The sequence below is a fragment of the Bufo bufo genome, chromosome 2 (genome assembly GCF_905171765.1).
Source record: "Bufo bufo chromosome 2, aBufBuf1.1, whole genome shotgun sequence".
Lineage (NCBI taxonomy): Eukaryota > Metazoa > Chordata > Amphibia > Anura > Bufonidae > Bufo > Bufo bufo.
In genome coordinates, this window is record NC_053390.1 from 78,879,196 (window position 1) to 78,897,427 (window position 18,232).

At 45.5% G+C, this 18,232-nt stretch overlaps 1 protein-coding gene across 1 annotated transcript in view; it reads left to right on the forward strand.

Annotated features, from left to right (window-relative positions):
• Positions 1-18,232, forward strand: part of MTREX (Mtr4 exosome RNA helicase) — a 102,913-nt gene that overhangs the window by 54,945 nt on the left and 29,736 nt on the right. The window lies entirely within an intron of this gene.

The window sequence follows — 18,232 nt, forward strand, 5'->3', positions numbered from 1 at the left end:
TAATGGTCCAGACCTGCTAGACCCCATGTGACGCAATGGAAGCAGGTCACGATGCGGCCCGTGATTGGCTGCAGCAGTCACGTGGAAGTTGAACTGCCAGCCTGGGAGCCCAGGAGACCGGATCCAGCGGCGGCGATCAGGTAACCCCCACTCCGGGGAGGACTGGGCCGCAATTTTAGTTTTGGAGAACCCCTTTAACTGTTGCTGCAGCTCTTTTAATTTACTGTTCATGTAGTCCCAGCTGTCGTACCCCCACGATTAGGAAGCAAATGCATATTGTAACTTTATGCCCTTACTTCCTACTGCTGTAAAACAGTTTTAAATCCTGAGGTTTTGGGTGTAGTGGAGTCAGAAATTTGGAGTCTTTCGTACGGATTTTGCTTTTTACATCCTTGTGTCGGATTCTCAATGCCTGATGAGTGGGTAGGCTCTTCTTGGTTTCTGTATCAATTGTCTCCTTCCTGCTGCTCCTCCTTTTCCTCTTAGTGTGTGGGAGAGAAACTGCAGCTGCATCCCCCTCCTCCTTGCCTAGTATTCATTTTATTTTCGGACTGAGGAGGTTTCCAAACGTTTATAGAAATATCTGTAGGCAGGAAATTGGGCATTACATTCTGCTGGAAGGTGAAGATGATGATGATGATGATGTATACACTTAAAGAGGTTCGACGCTTTTGCCATATTGATGACCTATCCTCAGGATGGGTAATCCGTATCAGATCAGCAAGAATAGGCTGTCAACATAAAAAGAGGAGAACACCTTTAGATGAAATCTGTCAGCAGTTTTGACCATACAAAACTGCTGAAAACACTAGGTAGTCCCTGGGGAGAGCAGGACAAACATAACTCTTGCAGACTTTTTATTTATTATTTTTTTTAAGTAGTGTGAATATGAACTATTGTGCCAGATTCTCCTCCTGCAAGTGCAGAAGTTTCCTCGGCATATGAAGGAGGGCGCATTGCGCATGCGCAACAGCCCTCCATTCATTTTCTATGGGGCCGGCGAAAATAGCGGGGCGCTGGCTCGCCTATTTCCGTCGGCCCCATAGAAATGAATGGGAGCCGCTCCCATTCACTTCTATGGGGAGCCGGCGTGGTGGTGGCCGGACTGGAGTCCTCCAGCCACCACCTTGCGGGGCTCTGTTCTCGATATAGGTGCGCGTCCCAGCAGTGGGACCCGCATCTATAAGACAATGGGGGCATATCCTAGCGATATGCCCCCATAGTCTATGATGAGACAACCCCTTTAAGTTACAATGGTTTCAACACACTAGTCGCCCTGGAACCAATTAATATTGTAACTTGAGGAACCACAAAGTGTACATGAGATTTGGCAAATCTCATTTACTTTGCTGCTGCTTTAAAACCTGCACTGAAAAAACCATGTGTAATCCACAACATGTGCTGATGTCCTAATCATGTCAGCAGGTATGCAAGAATAAAACTCCCTTTTAATAAGATAAATTGCAAACTTCCCTGTGCTCACATACCACTGATTTATGGGAACAAAAATTACCAGGAATTGTTGATTACAAGAAATTCATCTGATTTTACAATATAAAAAGTAATTTATTACGATCAAAGTTGTCACACAAATATATGAAGTACTTGGACGCAGTGCAGGCCTTGAGGCAGCACCCAATAAATAATCAAATTCATCATACATAGCATGGCAGTGTAATATACAGCACAGGCTAGCCTACGCTATAAATCACACTGCATGTTACACTAGTATTCCTATACACTCACAACATAATCCCACAACAAAGCAACAGACAGTGATAAGGGGTGGGGGATGGGAAGAAGTGGGTAGAGAGGGAAAATTGCATACCCAGAGCCTTATTGAAAGATAGACACAAAGAGGGGCGGGAGAGTGTTTTAATGCTCCCCTTCTTCATCATCAATGTCCTGGCGGTCCAAGATGTTGTAATCCCTGAGCTGACTCTGGATAAGCCTGCGGCAGTCCAGGACGGACATGCTCGCCCTCCTAAGAATAGGGCAATTCCTGGCAAACCATATAGCATCCTTAAAACAGTATATAAGGTATCATGCCTCCGGGATAGCCCAAACAGTATGAATCCCAGGTAATGGTCCATACAGCATTGAGGTGTGCTGCAGGCTGTTCCTGGGCACAAAGTCTTTGAGTTCATGTTCCAGGACATTCAACAGGCCCTGTGCAAAGGGGCACTCCGGGCACAGGTTGTATGTTGTTTCCTCTGTTAAAGCAGGGGTAGTAGCAGGTTTTGCTCAGGTTGTGGGTGTGTATGAATGACTTATGGGGCAAGCCTCCTTGGATAGCCATTCGTGACAAGTCCTTGTGCTCGTTGGTTCTGAAGACACATTAGTTCATACTGTCTTTGCAGTGTCAACAGGGAGCCCTGAAATAGACTTCACCAAGTCCTGAGCTTGTGAATCGTCTTGAACTTCTACAAGCGGGGCTTGAGGCCCTCTAGTTGATGTTCCCTCACAAACTGAAAAATGTCTTCGTAGTACCTAGGAGCATGCCAGTTGCATGGGATGGAGCTGTCCCGCTTGTACCAGCCTAGACCCTGCCAGAGGGATCGGAGGAAGAATTTGGACATACTCTTGCCAACAGAGCCATTTGCTGTTCTGCAAACAGTCACACACAAACGCAATCTACAGCAAAGTGGAAATATCTGGAATGCCCTTGCAAGTCTCTTTGTACATGATGGACTGCTTCACTCCACCCATTTTGGAGCCTCAAACAAAGTGAAACACTGTCCTGGTGGTCGCCCTGGAAACAGCAAGAGGGGGCTGTGCCTGTGCGGTGTACTGGAGCACAGGTAGAAGTTTGTTACATAGGTCCACAGTCCAATCCATTGGTTTACCTTGGCCAAACGTTCTTCCCAACATTTGAGGCTGCTCCATACTTCATCTGTTGTAACACCTGTAGAGCTTGTCACCTGCATGACCATTTGATGAATTTAGCTGGTATGGGGTGGGTACGTGTGTGTGTGTGTGTGTGTGTGTGAGCATCCAAAGGTATTCACTTGGCTTGGAGACAGGGATTTGTGAGTTCTGCAAAATTCGCTACATGCCTTGTAAAAATCGTATAATTTTTGCTCAAGCAGATGAAACAAAAACTGGATAGAAACATAGAATGTGTCGGCAGATGATAACCATTTGGCCCATCTAGTCTGCCCAATATACTAAATACTATGGATAGCCCCTGGCCCTATCTTATATGAAGGCTAGCCTTATGCCTATCCCATGCATGCTTAAACTCCCTCACTGTATTTGCAGCTATCACTTCTGCAGGAAGGCTATTCCATGCATCCACTACTCTCTCAGTAAAGTAATACTTCCTGATATTACTTTTAAACCTTTGCCCCTCTAATTTAAAACTATGTCCTCTTGTAGCAGTTTTTCTTCTTTTAAATATTCTCTCCTCTTTTACCTTGTTGATTCCCTTTATGTATTTTTAAAAGTTTTTATCATATCCCCTCTGTCTCGCCTTTCTTCCAAGCTATACATGTTAAGGTCCTTTAATCTTTCCTGGTAAGTTTTGTCCTGCAATCCATGTACTAGTTTAGTAGCTCTTCTCTGAACTCTCTCCAAAGTATCAATATCCTTCTGGAGATATGGTCTCCAGTACTGAGCACAATACTCCAAATGAGGTCTCACTAGTGCTCTGAATAGCGGCATGAGCACCTCCCTCTTTCTACTGGTAATGCCTCTCCCTATACACCCAAGCATTCTGCTAGCATTTCCTGCTGCTCTATGACATTGTCTGCCTACCTTTTAAGTCTTCTGAAATAATGACCCCTAAATCCCTTTCCTCAGATACTGAGGTTAGGACTGTATCACAGATTTTATATTCTGCTCTTGGGTTTTTACGCCCCAGGTGCATTATCTTGCACTTATCAACATTAAATTTTAGTTGCCAGATTTTTGACCATTCCTCTAGTTTTCCTAAATCCTTTTCCATTTGGTGTATCCCTCCAGGAACATCAACCCTGTTACAAATCTTTGTGTCATCAGCAAAAAGACACACCTTACCATCGAGGCCTTCTGCAATTTCGCTGATAAAGATATTAAACAATATGGGTCCCAGAACAGATCCCTGAGGTACCCCACTGGTAACAAGACCATGGTCTGAATATACTCCATTGACTACAACCCTCTGTTGTCTGTCCCTCAGCCACTGCCTGATCCATTCAACAATATGGGAGTCCAAGCCCAAAGACTGCAATTTATTGATAAGCCTTCTATGTGGGACAGTATCAAAAGCCTTACTAAAGTCTAGATAAGCGATGTCTACTGCACCTCCTCCATCTATTATTTTAGTCACCCAATCCAAAAAATCAATAAGATTAGTTTGACATGATCTCCCTGAAGTAAACCCATGCTGTTTTTCATCTTTCATTCCATGGGATTTTAGATGTTACACAATCCTCTCCTTAAGTATGGTTTCCATTAATTGCCTGATTCCTCCCTACTACCTTTCTTGTGAATGGTCACAACATTTGCTAATTTCCAATCTTCTGGGACTACTCCTGTTGCCAGTGATTGGTTAAATAAATCTGTTAATGGTTTTGCTAGTTCACCGTTGAGCTCTTTTAATAGCTTTGGGTGTATCCCATCAGGCCCCTGTTACTTATTTGTATTAATTTTAGACAGCTGACTTAGAACCTCTTCCTCTGTAAAAACACAGGCATCAAAAGATTCATTTGTCTTCTTTCCTAACTGAGGTCCTTCTTAATTTTCCTTTTGTAAAAACTGAACAGAAGTATTCATTGAGGCAGTCAGCTAGTTCTTTGTAGCACTTATATCGTAATTGAGCGCCCTTCTCTACTTCAGGTGCTTTATAAAGTGCATTTCATCTCCACAGCGAGCTAACCTTTCTGCCTGATTTTCATCTGTGCTGTTTTTTCCTTTTCCGCAATCTGTAACAACATTGTTGTTGGCATAAACTTTAGATTGGAATTGAAATCTGCCAACATGTTCACTGTCTGAGTCACTAATGTGGGGTCCACATGTGTGAACCTGGTTTAATGCCTTTTTGCCTCTTAATCCTGTAATCGTCTTTCGTTGTGTGTGAACGTTACAACGCATTTCTAACACTTAAAGGAATGAACTTCTAAAGTATATGGATCTTTTGAAGCACCACAAAGCAAACCTCTTTAAGATATTCACGCCTAGTCAGCAGAATAGGCAGACCTTGAACAGCTAAGTCCCATTTTCACAGAGCCATGTGAGAATCTAAGACTATATACGGTATATGGGAATTGCACATACAGAAAACCCTTAATGGGTGTCAATGTCGCTCTCTTTAAAAGCTATATACACCTTCGGAGCATTTTTTTATGATTGCATTTTACTTTGTTTAGCCTAAAAAAATATTTTTTTCAATTTGTCTTTTATTATTATTTAGATGTTTCTGAGATACATGGGTTAAAAATCTTTCGTAATCTGACAGCTCATGTGTAGCTCTTTCATATCTGATCTCCTGGCTTTATAAATACTTAAGCCATATACTTATCAGTTTGATAGGAATTGAGCTATGAGGGTTTGAGGTCAGGAGATCAAAGATGAGAGCTACCCACGAGCCATGTCTGTATTCAAAGAAAACAGATTGGAACAGCTTTGCAAACAGACTCATTTTTAACCACTGTATCTCAGAAACTGCTGTACATTTTTAATAAAGACTATTAGAATAGTACACCAACGAAGCCCTATAATGTTTCTAGTGGAGAATGAGAAGATGGGCTGGACAAGATGGTTTAGAGCCCTATAAGTCTCCTAGTTGGGAGTGAACATATGGGCTGGACCATGTTTTTTGGACAGCCTCCAGGACATGTGGCGTACCAACAAAGCCTTATATGGCTCCTGATTGGGAGTAAGAAGATGGGCTGGTCCATTAAGTCTGAATGGCCTACAGGAGGTATGGCTCACCAGCAAAACACTATAAATACTTGGCCCCGATCTAGAACTTCCCAGGGAGTTCCTGGATGGTCGGCGGTTGTCTGCTGGGGTCCTTCGTGCGGTAGTTTCTGGCGGTGGGGACCCTAAGAGGTCTGAAGGGTCCAGGGGGCTCTTTGGACCACTTGCAGCAGATCTGTGTGCTCCTTCAGATAAGGGATTGATGCCACGGTAGGGTTCCATCATGGATGCGAGATTGCGAGAAAATTTGGAGTTTCCATTACGCCCCATGACGGCACCTGTGAGAGATCCTCCTCCTTCCGGACAGGAAACAGGAACTTCCCAGATCTTTAAATTGGTCCCATGCCTTCCACCTTCAGTTCTTTCCTGTTTCCTGTCTCCTGTCCAGGGACAGGAGGATTTCTTTCCAGGTCTATTTTCGGCTGCAGGATCTCTAGAGTTAAAGCGAAACCTAGTGGAGGTACCTGTCGGCGTAAGTCTCCACTAGGAGCCGCTGAGAAGCCCGGCGTCTGCTGTTTTTTTCCCTTCTTCGGTGCCATGGGGGGAATCCTGTAGCTGCCTTGTGACCCTGCCTGCCGGCGAAGTTGCAGCGTGAGGGGGGAGGTTCGTCTTCTCCTCTCATTGAGGCTGGCTGAGCTGGGCGTGCGCGTCGCACCGGAGGTGACGCGTGCGTTCCACCGGCCGGAAGGGGAGGAGCTTAAACATGGCGGGCGTTGCGCGGCCCATTTGAAAAAGGGAACGCCGGCCAGCCAGCGTGGAGGGAGCAGCAGCAGGCAGATACTGACCGGACCGGACGCCAGGTGGCACCTGCAGCCCTCCATTGGCCCCCCTTGAGGCAGCATTATTATGCAAGAAGAGGGGGAAGTACAACAGCGCACCGACAGACAGGAGCAGCTTTCGGAACCAAGCATGGTACTCCTGGGGGTAAGAGGGGTTAACCCCCACCATCTCCCTTCGGGGAGTTATTATTATGGTCAGGTTAGACTGATTGGGCTGTTTTATTAAATGCAGGTTAAAGAAGCCCCAAAGAAAGCTTCCCACAAAAGAGCTAAAGAGTGTGGAATTTGCAAGCGGAAGTTGGATCAGTCTTACCCAAAAACATGTTGTCAACCATGTCTGGATAAGTTAGTGGCAGAGGAGTCGCCATCTTTATTGCAAAGTATCCAAGATTTAGTTAAAAATGAAGTACGTTCTTCTGTGGAGGAGTTTAAAAAATCCCTTCCTAGCTCATCCAGGCATAAGAGGGCCCAAAAGGCGATAGTGGAGGATTCTATGGACTCTGGGTCTGAGGAGGGCGCTATTGCAGACTCAGATTCCTCCTCTGAGGATTTGACAGGGAAGCCGTTATTTAGAGCGGAAAATACAGATCTACTATTGAAGGCGGTTAGATCCACGATGGAGCTTGAGGAAGAAAAGGAGTCCAGGTCTAGACCAGAGCTAATGTTTAAGAGCCTAAAGCCTAAAAAGTCTAGGGTGTTCCCCATTCAGGACTGTATCAAGGACCTGATTAAACGCGAATGGGAGAAGCCCGATAAAAAATTCTTTATCCCTAGAGCGGTCAGGAGAAAGTACCCCTTTGACGATCAAGAAGTATCAGCTTGGCAGGAGGTACCGAAGGTAGACGCTTCCGTAGCTAAGATAAATAAGAAGTCAGCTCTCCCGTTTGAGGATTTAGGGTCCCTTACAGATCCCATGGACAAAAGGGCTGATGCGTACTTAAGGAAGAATTGGGAAGCTTCCACTTCTGCCTTTAAACCAAATATAGCGACTACCTCGGTGGCAAGGTCATTAAAGCTCTGGTTGGAGGAATTAGAGTCTCATATAGAGAACAAGACTCCTAGGGATCAGCTGCTGGAGGCTATACCAACTATGTCCAGTGCAGTGGATTTCATCTCTGATGCCTCTGCTGACGCATTGAGGCTTTCCGCTAGGGCGGCTGCATTGTCCAATTCAGCCAGAAGGTCGTTATGGTTGAAAGGGTGGAAGGGCGATGTAGCTTCAAAATCTAAGCTCTGTGCCCTCCCTTGCAAAGGAGATTTTTTGTTTGGGTCAGCCTTAGATGATATTTTAGATAAGGCATCTGATAAGAAAAAAGGATTTCCAGCACTGTCCTTTCCTAAACAGGGGAAGCCATTTCGGATCAATGAAAGAAGGAAAGGTTTTGGGGATCAAAAGATAAGGAGGGAGTGGAGTTCTGATAAATCCAAAGGTGTGCTGTTTAAATCCAGACCTCAAACATCAAGTTCCACTCAACAATGACGCCAGACCCCAAGTAGGCGGTCGTCTTTCCATATTTTTTCCGGCCTGGCGAAATATTACCGCAAGCGCCTGGATAAAGGATGTTATGAGGGAAGGCTATCGCCTAGACTTCAAGAGACTACCACCCAGGACATTCAAAATTACTTCATTAAACCAAAATTCTCCAAAACAGGTGGCACCTTCGGAGGAAATAAACAACCTCCTGGAGAAGGTAGTCCTTGTTCCAGTCCCAAAGGACGAACAAGGAGAGGGTTTTTATTCAACCCCATTTCTGGTCCCCAAGCCCAACAGGCTGATGATAAATCTGAAGGGCCTAGTCTATGCTTTCCCTCCCATCACCCTATTGCCCAGAGTGATCCAGAAGATCAGGAGGGAACAGGCTACAGTGATACTAATGGCACCATTCTGGCCAAAAAGAGTTTAGTTTGCTTGGTTGAGGAGACTATCAATAGCCGATCCCTGGGTGCTTCCAGAAAGACAGGACCTATTATATCGGGGCCCTCTAAGTCATCCGGAAGTCAAGAACCTCCACCTGACAGCTTGGTTTTTGAGAGGACATTCTTCAGGTCTAGAGGCCTATCAGAACAAGTCATTGGGACTCTCCTGGCTAGTAGGAATAAAGTCACCTCCGAAATCTATCTGAGAGTATGGAAAACCTTCCTTCGGTTTGCAGGTCCAGGCTTAGACTTGAACTCACCCAACATCCCGTTAATTTTGAACTTTTTGCAGGAAGGCCTTAACAAAAAGCTTAAACCCAGCACTCTCAAGGTGCAGGTCTCAGCACTGAGTGTCCTGTTTGACTTTCGATTGGCTACTCATCCTTGGGTCAAAAGGTTCATTAGGGGGTCCTCTAGACTATGTCCTATAGTTAAATCTAAGTCAGCCCCATGGGACCTTAACCTGGTTCTTTCTGCTCTAACCAAGGCTCCGTTTGAGCCTCTGGGGGACATCCCCTTAAAGATGTTGTCCTATAAGACCGTATTTTTAGTGGCCATTACATCTGCCAGACGAGTAGGAGAGCTGTCCGCCTTGTCCTCTTCCCCACCATATACTCAGATTCTGGAGGATAGGATTGTTTTCAAACCAGACCCTGCATTCCTGCCCAAAGTAGTGTCGGTATTCCATAAGTCTCAGGAGATAGTTCTCCCTTCCTTTTGTCAGGACCCAAAGAATGAAGGAGAAAGATCCTTTCATACTTTAGACGTTAGAAGGTGTGTCTGTGCGTATTTAGAGTCTACGAAGGACTTTAGAAAGACCCCGCAACTCTTTGTTCAATTTCAGGGTCAGAACAGGGGCTCAAAGGTTACAAGCCGTACCTTAGCCAGATGGATCAAGAGAGCGATAGGTTTGGCATATTCACTATCAGATTGTCAGGTCCCTTCAGATTTTTCAGCCCATTCCACCAGGGCAGTAGCCTCTTCCTGGGCAGAAAAAGGGTGTGCTACCATAGAACAAATCTGCAGGGCTGCAACGTGGAGTTCCCTCTCTACGTTTTACAAGCACTACAGGTTGGACCTTTCATCTGTGCAGGATATGTCTTTTGGGAGAAAGGTGCTGCAGGCTGTAGTCCCTCCCTAATAGTTGTCTAGTCTCTCACAGGTGCTGTCATGGGGCGTAATGGAAATACTTAAATTACTCTTACCGGTAATATGTTTTCCATGAGCCCATGACAGCACCTACATAATTCCGCCCCTTTATAAAAAAAAAAAAAAAAAAAGAGAAATTTACTCTTTAGTATGGTGCCAAAGAAGAGATATGCCTGGCATATATTTGGCGCAGAGTTTTTTTCTATTATGTTTTCTCGCCTATGTTGTTAGTTTTCACTATATATAGGTGCGTTGCTGGTCCCAGGAATCTTGTCAAATACTGAAGCTGGAAGGCATGGGACCAATTTAAAGATCTGGGAAGTTCCTGTTTCCTGTCCGGAAGGAGGAGGATCTCTCACAGGTGCTGTCATGGGCTCATGGAAAACATATTACCGGTAAGAGTAATTGAAGTATTTTTGGCATCTGAAGTTCTTCAGGTCCACCAGTGAATCTTGGATCACTGGGTGGGAAGCTTGCCAGGTTAGTTCCCCGCTACGTGCTCCCTGAAGATTCAACAGTGCAGGTGGCGTGCCTTTGAAGAGCCTCTTCTGGGGATTTTTTGCTGAGGCAGGAAGAAACATCTGTCTCAGAATATAATCTGCACCAAAGGAATCGGTGTTAAGCAATCATCTTCAGTTTGATCGTTGTGTGTCAAGATAAGTACTTTTCTAAGATGTGTTGTTAAATCTGTTATGATTTATGTTAACACTTGATGAGAAACCCATTTAAGTTTTCTTTTATAAGACTATCCTGGGTTTAAGGTATAATGTTGTAGTTCCTAAGTTAGGATGTTTATTGTTCGCACTTTTTTTTAGTTTGGACCTCTTGTTAGCTTTTGGGGTCTTCATAGCTTAAGATTACTTTTCAAGCACGTCCTTCCCGAGGGGTGTTTTTTATCTCTGGTATTCGATCTCTTTATGGTGCTGTCATGGGTAAAGGGAAAAATGATGATTGGATTTTCCAGAACCCATGACAGCACTCCTCTAATTCCCTCCCTGGTGCTTATGGTTGATGAGAATTGTTTCTGTCTTTCAAGTAAAAAGAAAAAGGAAGAATGAGGTTTATAGGAATTCTATTTTGTACAGCTCCTACTGATCTACTCTGGAATCAACACTGAGGGAGGAAGTGGGTGTTCCCTTTTTGATTGCTCTGGGGCTTACTGTCCAGTTGTGGAGGCGGATCCATCTCTCTCTATGGTGCTGTCATGGGTTCTGGAAAATCCAATTACCGGAAAGTGTAAGTATTGTTTTTCTAGTCCTATGAAACCACTTTAATATATATAGGGATTGAGCTGACACTTAGTTATACACAGTCTGTCTTATTGCTGGCAGGATTGGTTTGCACAGTGTTGGGCTGGGGTGCCTAGAGCCCACCAGTAAAATTCAACCTGGGGGCCCACTGTAAAGCTACATGCATATGTTACATGTGCACACTACCCAGTTTTTTATATAAACATAGGTTGGCTAAGATGCTATACAATATATTGCCTATCTATATGTTGGTCTACTGTGCAATTTGCCACCTGTGCAGGGGTGGGGTACTAGGGGCCCACCAGGGAATTCACCTGTTACCTTGTGGGCCTCGGTTTGCATCATATAGAACTGTATGGGCAGCATCCATACATACATCTACATTAGCTGCTCTTTCTCTGCATCATGTGCTCTGGCGCACCTTTCTCCCTCTAGTGAGCTTTTGGGGATCCAATTTGGGCAAGTTAGTTGTGGTTTCCTTATACAGTGCCAAATACATGGCATGACGGACATCAGCAGTGTCCGGTGGCCTTTGATGGTGTCCATCATGGTGTCCTCCGCTGTGACTGGAAGGATAGCCCTTGAAGCTGTGCGATTCGTCCCATCAAATATGAGCCTTCGATGCAGAAGTGAGCATATGTCAAGCTGTAAACGTGATTCTGCTAAACTCCATATACACTGCTCAAAAAAATAAAGGGAACACTTAAACAACACAATGTAACTCCAAGTCAATCACACTTCTGTGAAATCAAACTGTCCACTTAGGAAGCAACACTGAGTGACAATCAATTTCACATGCTGTTGTGCAAATGGGATAGACAACAGGTGGAAATTATAGGCAATTAGCAAGACACCCCCAATACAGGAGTGGTTCTGCAGGTGGTGACCTGACCACTTCTCAGTTCCTATGCTTCCTGGCTGATGTTTTGGTCACTTTTGAATGCTGCCGGTGCTTTCACTCTAGTGGTAGCATGAGACGGAGTCTACAACCCACACAAGTGGCTCAGGTAGTGCAGCTTATCCAGGATGGCACATCAATGCGAGCTGTGGCAAGAAGGTTTGCTGTGTCTGTCAGCGTAGTGTCCAGAGCATGGAGGTGCTACCAGGAGACAGGCCAGAACATCAGGAGCCGTGGAGGAGGCCGTAGGAGGGCAACAACCCAGCAGCAGGACCGCTACATCCGCCTTTGTGCAAGGAGGAACAGGAGGAGCACTGCCAGAGCCCTGCAAAATGACCTCCAGCAGGCCAGAAATGTGCATGTGTCTGCTCAAACGGTCAGAAACAGACTCCATGAGGGTGATATGAGGGCCCGACGTCCACAGGTGGGGGTTGTGCTTACAGCCCAACACCGTGCAGGACGTTTGGCATTTGCCAGAAAACACCAAGATTGGCAAATTCGCCACTGGCGCCCTGTGCTCTTCACAGATGAAAGCAGGTTCACACTGAGCACATGTGACAGACGTGACAGAGTCTGGAGACGCCGCAGAGAATGTTCTGCTGCCTGCAACATCCTCCAGCATGACCGGTTTGGCATTAGGTCAGTAATGGTGTGGGGTGGCATTTCTTTGGAGGGCCGCACAGCCCTCCATGTGCTCGCCAGAGGTAGCCTGACTGCCATTAGGTACCGAGATGAGATCCTCAGACCCCTTGTGAGACCATATGCTGGTGCGGTTGGCCCTGGGTTCCTCCTAATGCAAGACAATGCTAGACCTCATGTGGCTGGAGTGTGTCAGCAGTTCCTGCAAGATGAAGGCATTGATGCTATGGACTGGCCCGCCCGTTCCCCAGACCTGAATCCAATTGAGCACATCTGGGACATCACGTCTCGCTCTATCCACCAACGTCACGTTGCACCACAGACTGTCCAGGAGTTGGCAGATGCTTTAGTCCAGGTCTGGGAGGAGATCCCTCAGGAGACCGTCCGCCAGCTCATCAGGAGCATGCATAGGCATTGTAGGGAGGTCATACAGGCACGTGGAGGCCACACACACTACTGAGCCTCATTTTGACTTGTTTTAAGGACATTACATCAAAGTTGGATTAGCCTGTAGTGTGTTTTTCCACTTTAATTTTGAGGGTGACTCCAAATCCAGACCTCCATGGGTTAAAAAATTTGATTTCCATTTTTTTTTTTTGTGTGATTTTGTTGTCAGCACATTCAACTATGTAAAGAACAAAGTATTTCAGAAGAATATTTAATTAATTCAGATCTAGGATGTGTTATTTTTGTGTTCCCTTTATTTTTTTGAGCAGTGTAGTATAATTGATTTTCCCCTCTACCTCTCCCCGCACACAGTTAATACCATTGTGGCCAAGCTGCTCTTGAAGTCCCTGTGTGGTGAGGTTTTATCACTTTCAGATGTCTGGATGGAGGCCTGTTACATTGAGTTTTAGAATGTGTTTTTATTTTATGGGCCTGGTTCTACTTTTTCGTCATACTTTTTAATGTTCCTCGTTGCTTCTTTTTATTTATTTTTTTACCCTTATAGTTCAGGGAAAAATACATTCAACTTTTTGCCTTTCTTAGAAGATATCAGGTACAGATCATACGTCTTCGGTGTCTTGTGAAACCAGCCCAAGACCTGGAATACACTGGACACGTTTATGATGGGTTATGCAAGAGCTTTTGTTACTTCCTTTTCTGTAATGGAAAGAACGCTGGATGCCAAGCTGGGGGAGGCAATTGTGCAGCGACAGCATCTGGCCAGCAGGCGGACTACTGTGTTTGTTTTTGTTTGTTTTTTCCCCTGGAGCAAGGAAGTCCTGCTTGGCCTAATCAGGAGTGATCAATGGGGTTTATCAGGAACTGTGGGAATATTAAGGTATTTCCAGTTTTGCGACAAGGCCAGACTAAGGCTACTTTCACACTTGCGTTTGGTGCGGATCCGTTCAGATAATACAACCGTCTGCATCCGTTCAGAACGGATCCGTTTGTATTATCTTTAACATAGCCAAGACGGATCTGTCTTGGAACACCAATGAAAGTCAATGGAGGAGGGATCTGTCTTCTATTGTGCCAGATTGTGTCATAGAAAACTGATCCGTCCCCATTGACCTACATTGTGTGTCAGAACGGATCCGTTTGGCTCAGTTTCGCAAGACGGACACCAAAACACTGCAAGCAGCGTTTTGGTGTTCGCATCCAAAGCGGAATGGAGACGGAACGGAGACAAACTGAGGCAAACTGATGCATTCTGAGCGGATCCTTTTCCATTCAGAATGCATTAGGGCAAAACTGATCCGTTTTGGACCGCTTGTGAGAGCCCTGAACGGATCTCGCAAACGGAAAGCCAAAACGCCAGTGTGAAAGTAGCCTAAAGGAGAATTCAACTTAAATTTGTCTTTTGAGAGGCTCTATGAACATGATGAAATCTCGGGATATTGCTGATGAAGCCTGTTCATCCCAGAAGGCTACTACGAGCCCCTTAAAGGGGTTGGCCCATCTCCTACATTGCGGGCATATTGCTGGGATATGCATCCAATGTCGGATAGGTGCGGATCCCACCTCTGAATGGAGCCCACAAAGGGGAGAGTGGCCTCGTATATGCAGCCGCCCTCCATTCATTTCTATGGGAGTGCCGAAAATAGCTGAGCAGCGCTCTGCTATTTTCGGAAGTCCCATACAAATGAATAGGAAGCACGAGTCGCAAGTGCGACCTCCGCTCCATTCACTTCAATGGACTGAAGGATATAGCCGATCCAGCACTCGTTTTATTTCGGCAGTCCCATAGAAATTTAATGCTGGGACCTGCAGCTATCAGGGGCATATCCTAGCTGTATGCCTCCAATGTGTAAGATGGGCCAACCCCTTTTACCCCCCTATAAAATAACAATTCTGGTGCATGTTTTGTTAGAAAATGTATTTCTCCAAAAATTTAGGAAGTAATTGACAACAGTGTGTTACTGTAGCCTTTGTAATAGGGGTGTGTCCTTATGCAGTCTGATACCGGCAGCACTGATTGGACAGCTCCAGAGTGTAGGACACACCCATAACTGCTAACACCCAGTTGTCAATTTATACATTTCTATGAGGAATAACAAAGGAACCGCTCAACGTAGAGTTATAAGAAAAGAAGCTTCAGAATTGTTATTTTGCAGAGAACATAATTAGAGCAGGCTTTTTGGGAGATCAGACAGATCCTCGTTAAAAAGATTTCATGCATTATTTGGCAATTTTAAGTAAGCTTTCCTGTAAAATAAATGATTTAGTACATGACCATTTCATTGACCGGTATCTGAACCTAGAAATTATAGGCATTAAAAAATGGGTTTCTCCCCCATAGACATTTTATGGCTGTTTCCCGGTGACCCCCATCTTTCACGAGATTCGGGGTCCCTATGTTTCTGCTTTCTTTTTAAGTCCGTGGGGATTATAAAAGCTGAGTTCTTGTCCACGATGAAGAGTTCTGGAGCATCTTATCCTAGAATTCTGCGTTGCGCTGTTCCTCTGTTATTCTCCCTGGAAATATTTGAAAATCCAACATCACCGGTTTGTCTGCACATTGAAGACTTCTTTGTGGTGCTGTCACACACTTACTCTATAACATCCTTCTCAGTGTAACATTGGGCATCATAGACAAAGGGCAGGGGCTGCAGCTCTTGTGAGATGGGAATCTGCCCTCTTGCATGATTTTTTTGGCCGTTCTTGTTTCCTCTCCTGGTACCAAATAGGAAATCGGAGTGATTTTTAGTTATTAGCCATGAGATCCTGTAAATGTGGACACATCTCGTGTTGTGATTGGCTTTAAATACTAACCCTAAAGCAGAGCATGCCCTGCGTCGGATCGTGCCGGGCTTCCAAAAACCAGCGCAGCCTGGGTGCATTTGATGTCCTGTCTCTGCTCTCCCCTTGTCAGGGAAACATAAGTTTCCTGTTGATGTAAATGGGGGATGGATAACGGAGTGAGATCCATGAGAGCGCAGTCACACACGGCTTCATGAATTTACCACTTTTACTATCTATTACACTGGAAAGTTTAACCTGGCAACTAGTAATCCAGAAAGCACTTCACCCTTACACTTTTACTTTTATGTGACTATTTGATAATCTGGCATTCAGTTTATGGCACAGTATTGCGGTCGGTTTTTTCCCATTTTACAGGTGTGAGCTCCATGCAGGTCAATGGCAGGTGTCCTGTGTTGTATTGCAAGAGACAAAGATCAAACCTTTGGTATTTTTGCACATTTTAAACATAAATTGCTGTACGCAGCCTGTAATCCGGGGTTTACGTATTGTGGATTACGAGCAGAACAGAAATTGTGCCCAGTGTGAAGGTCCCAGACAAGCTTCCACAATTCACTGATGGTCTACCCCTCCGTACCGCAGAATCATTAAGGTCCATTCACACGTCCGCAGAATGGGTCTGCATCCGTTCCGCAAATTGCGGAACGGCTGCGGACCCATTCATTCTCTATGGGGCAGGAATGGATGCGGACAGCACATAGTGTGCTATCCGCATTTCCGGAGCGCGCCCCCGATCTTGAGGTCCGCGGCTCCGGAAAAAAAATAGAACATGTCCTATTCTTGTCCGCAATTGCGGACAAGAATAGGCAGTTCTATGGGGGTGCCGGCCGGGTGTATTGCGAATCCGCAATACACTACGGACGTGTGAATGGACCCTTACTGTGTTATGTAAAGCAGGTTTGGAAGCCAAGGTCCACTGATCTCCTTAGACACGTATTCCGTCCTGGCAAATGTAACCGCTGTCAGACTGACAGCCTGGGCCTGATGGATGGTAGGGAACGGAAAGCTGGATGCAGAACATGGGCAGGAAATCGTAAAAGGTTATTTTCAGAATTCAAAAGCTTTGGATTCCATGCCCTTGCATTGCAAACTGCATACACGTACAGGGAAGATATTGCAAAGAAAATCATGAGCTACCAAGGTTGCAAATCAATACGGTGCTTTCATGCCGAGGCTGTTGATTGTGATTCCACTTGCTTGGCCCTGTCATCTGTCAAATGTTCAGGCCTTAAAATATGTTCACACGTGGCAGATTTGTTGCAAAGATTTGCGCGTGCTACAGAAGCAACTTAATTCACGTTAATGGTATAGACCAGTGGTGGCGAACCTATGGCACGGGTGACAGAGGCGGCACTCGGAGCCCTCTCTGTGGGCACCCGCACCCTGGAAAAAGTCTGAGTGTACCAATATGCCTTACACCTTTCCTGCCATTCATCAGCGCAGGACGCACCATGAACAGGCAGCGCACTGAATGTAGGCAGGCTATTATAGCTACTACATGATAAAGTACATGAAAGATATACTAGATTGGACTGTAGGATTCAGGTTAACTTGCCACGTTGGCACTTTACGATAAATAAGGGGGTTGTGGTTTGGGCACTCGGTCTCTAAAAGGTTCGCCACCACAGGTATAGACTCTCAGTGGGTGACATGTACAGTATGCAGACGAAATAAAAAAATGTTTTCCTTTTATGTAGCTATTTTTATTTTCAAAATCTGCTACGATTATTCCATCTGTGTACATGAGCGATGAGAGCCACCATGACAGGTTGAAACAATTTCAATGGCTGTCTAGGACATTTTTGGCTTATTGAAGGTACATGCCGTACATTTGATAGGTGCTGGTTGCACTTGCAGGAGCCATCTCTGTGGAGATGGGGGGTCCTCTTCCCTCCTGCCCATGCACGCTGCTCTACCCCTGTAGTTTGTGAGTGGCTAAATCAGCCAAATGTTTTACTACTCCCAAAAACTACAATGTAGATGGCCACCCCATCCCTTCCTCCTTTCTGGAGCTCCACATATGGGGCCGCCACAGAGGACCCCACAGTGCTTCATAGTACTTTGTAGTTGCCAACAGTCCTGAATTTTCCAAGAATGTCCTGCCGAATGGACGCTTATGAGAATTATCCTAAAATAACAATCGATACTCGCCCTTTTTCTCCCTGCCACTTCCAGTCCATCTGGCTGCAGCAGTGACGTCCTGTGTACACCCAGTCATCCTGCAGCCAATCGCTGACCTCGGGAGCAGCAGGGTGACCGCGTGTGCGCAGGACGTCACCTTTGCAGCCTGGAAGATGGCGTCGGCGCCAGAGTACTGGAGCATTATGCTGGAAACGGCAAGGGAGAAGAAAGTGTGGAAAGTATGACTTATTCTGTTTTACAAATTCACTGTTGCTGCCGGGGTTTTTCTTTTAACCTGGACGACCCCTTTAAGAGACAGAGAAATGTCTATCTCCAGGAACAGAATACAGCCTCCTTTCCCAGAGACCAGG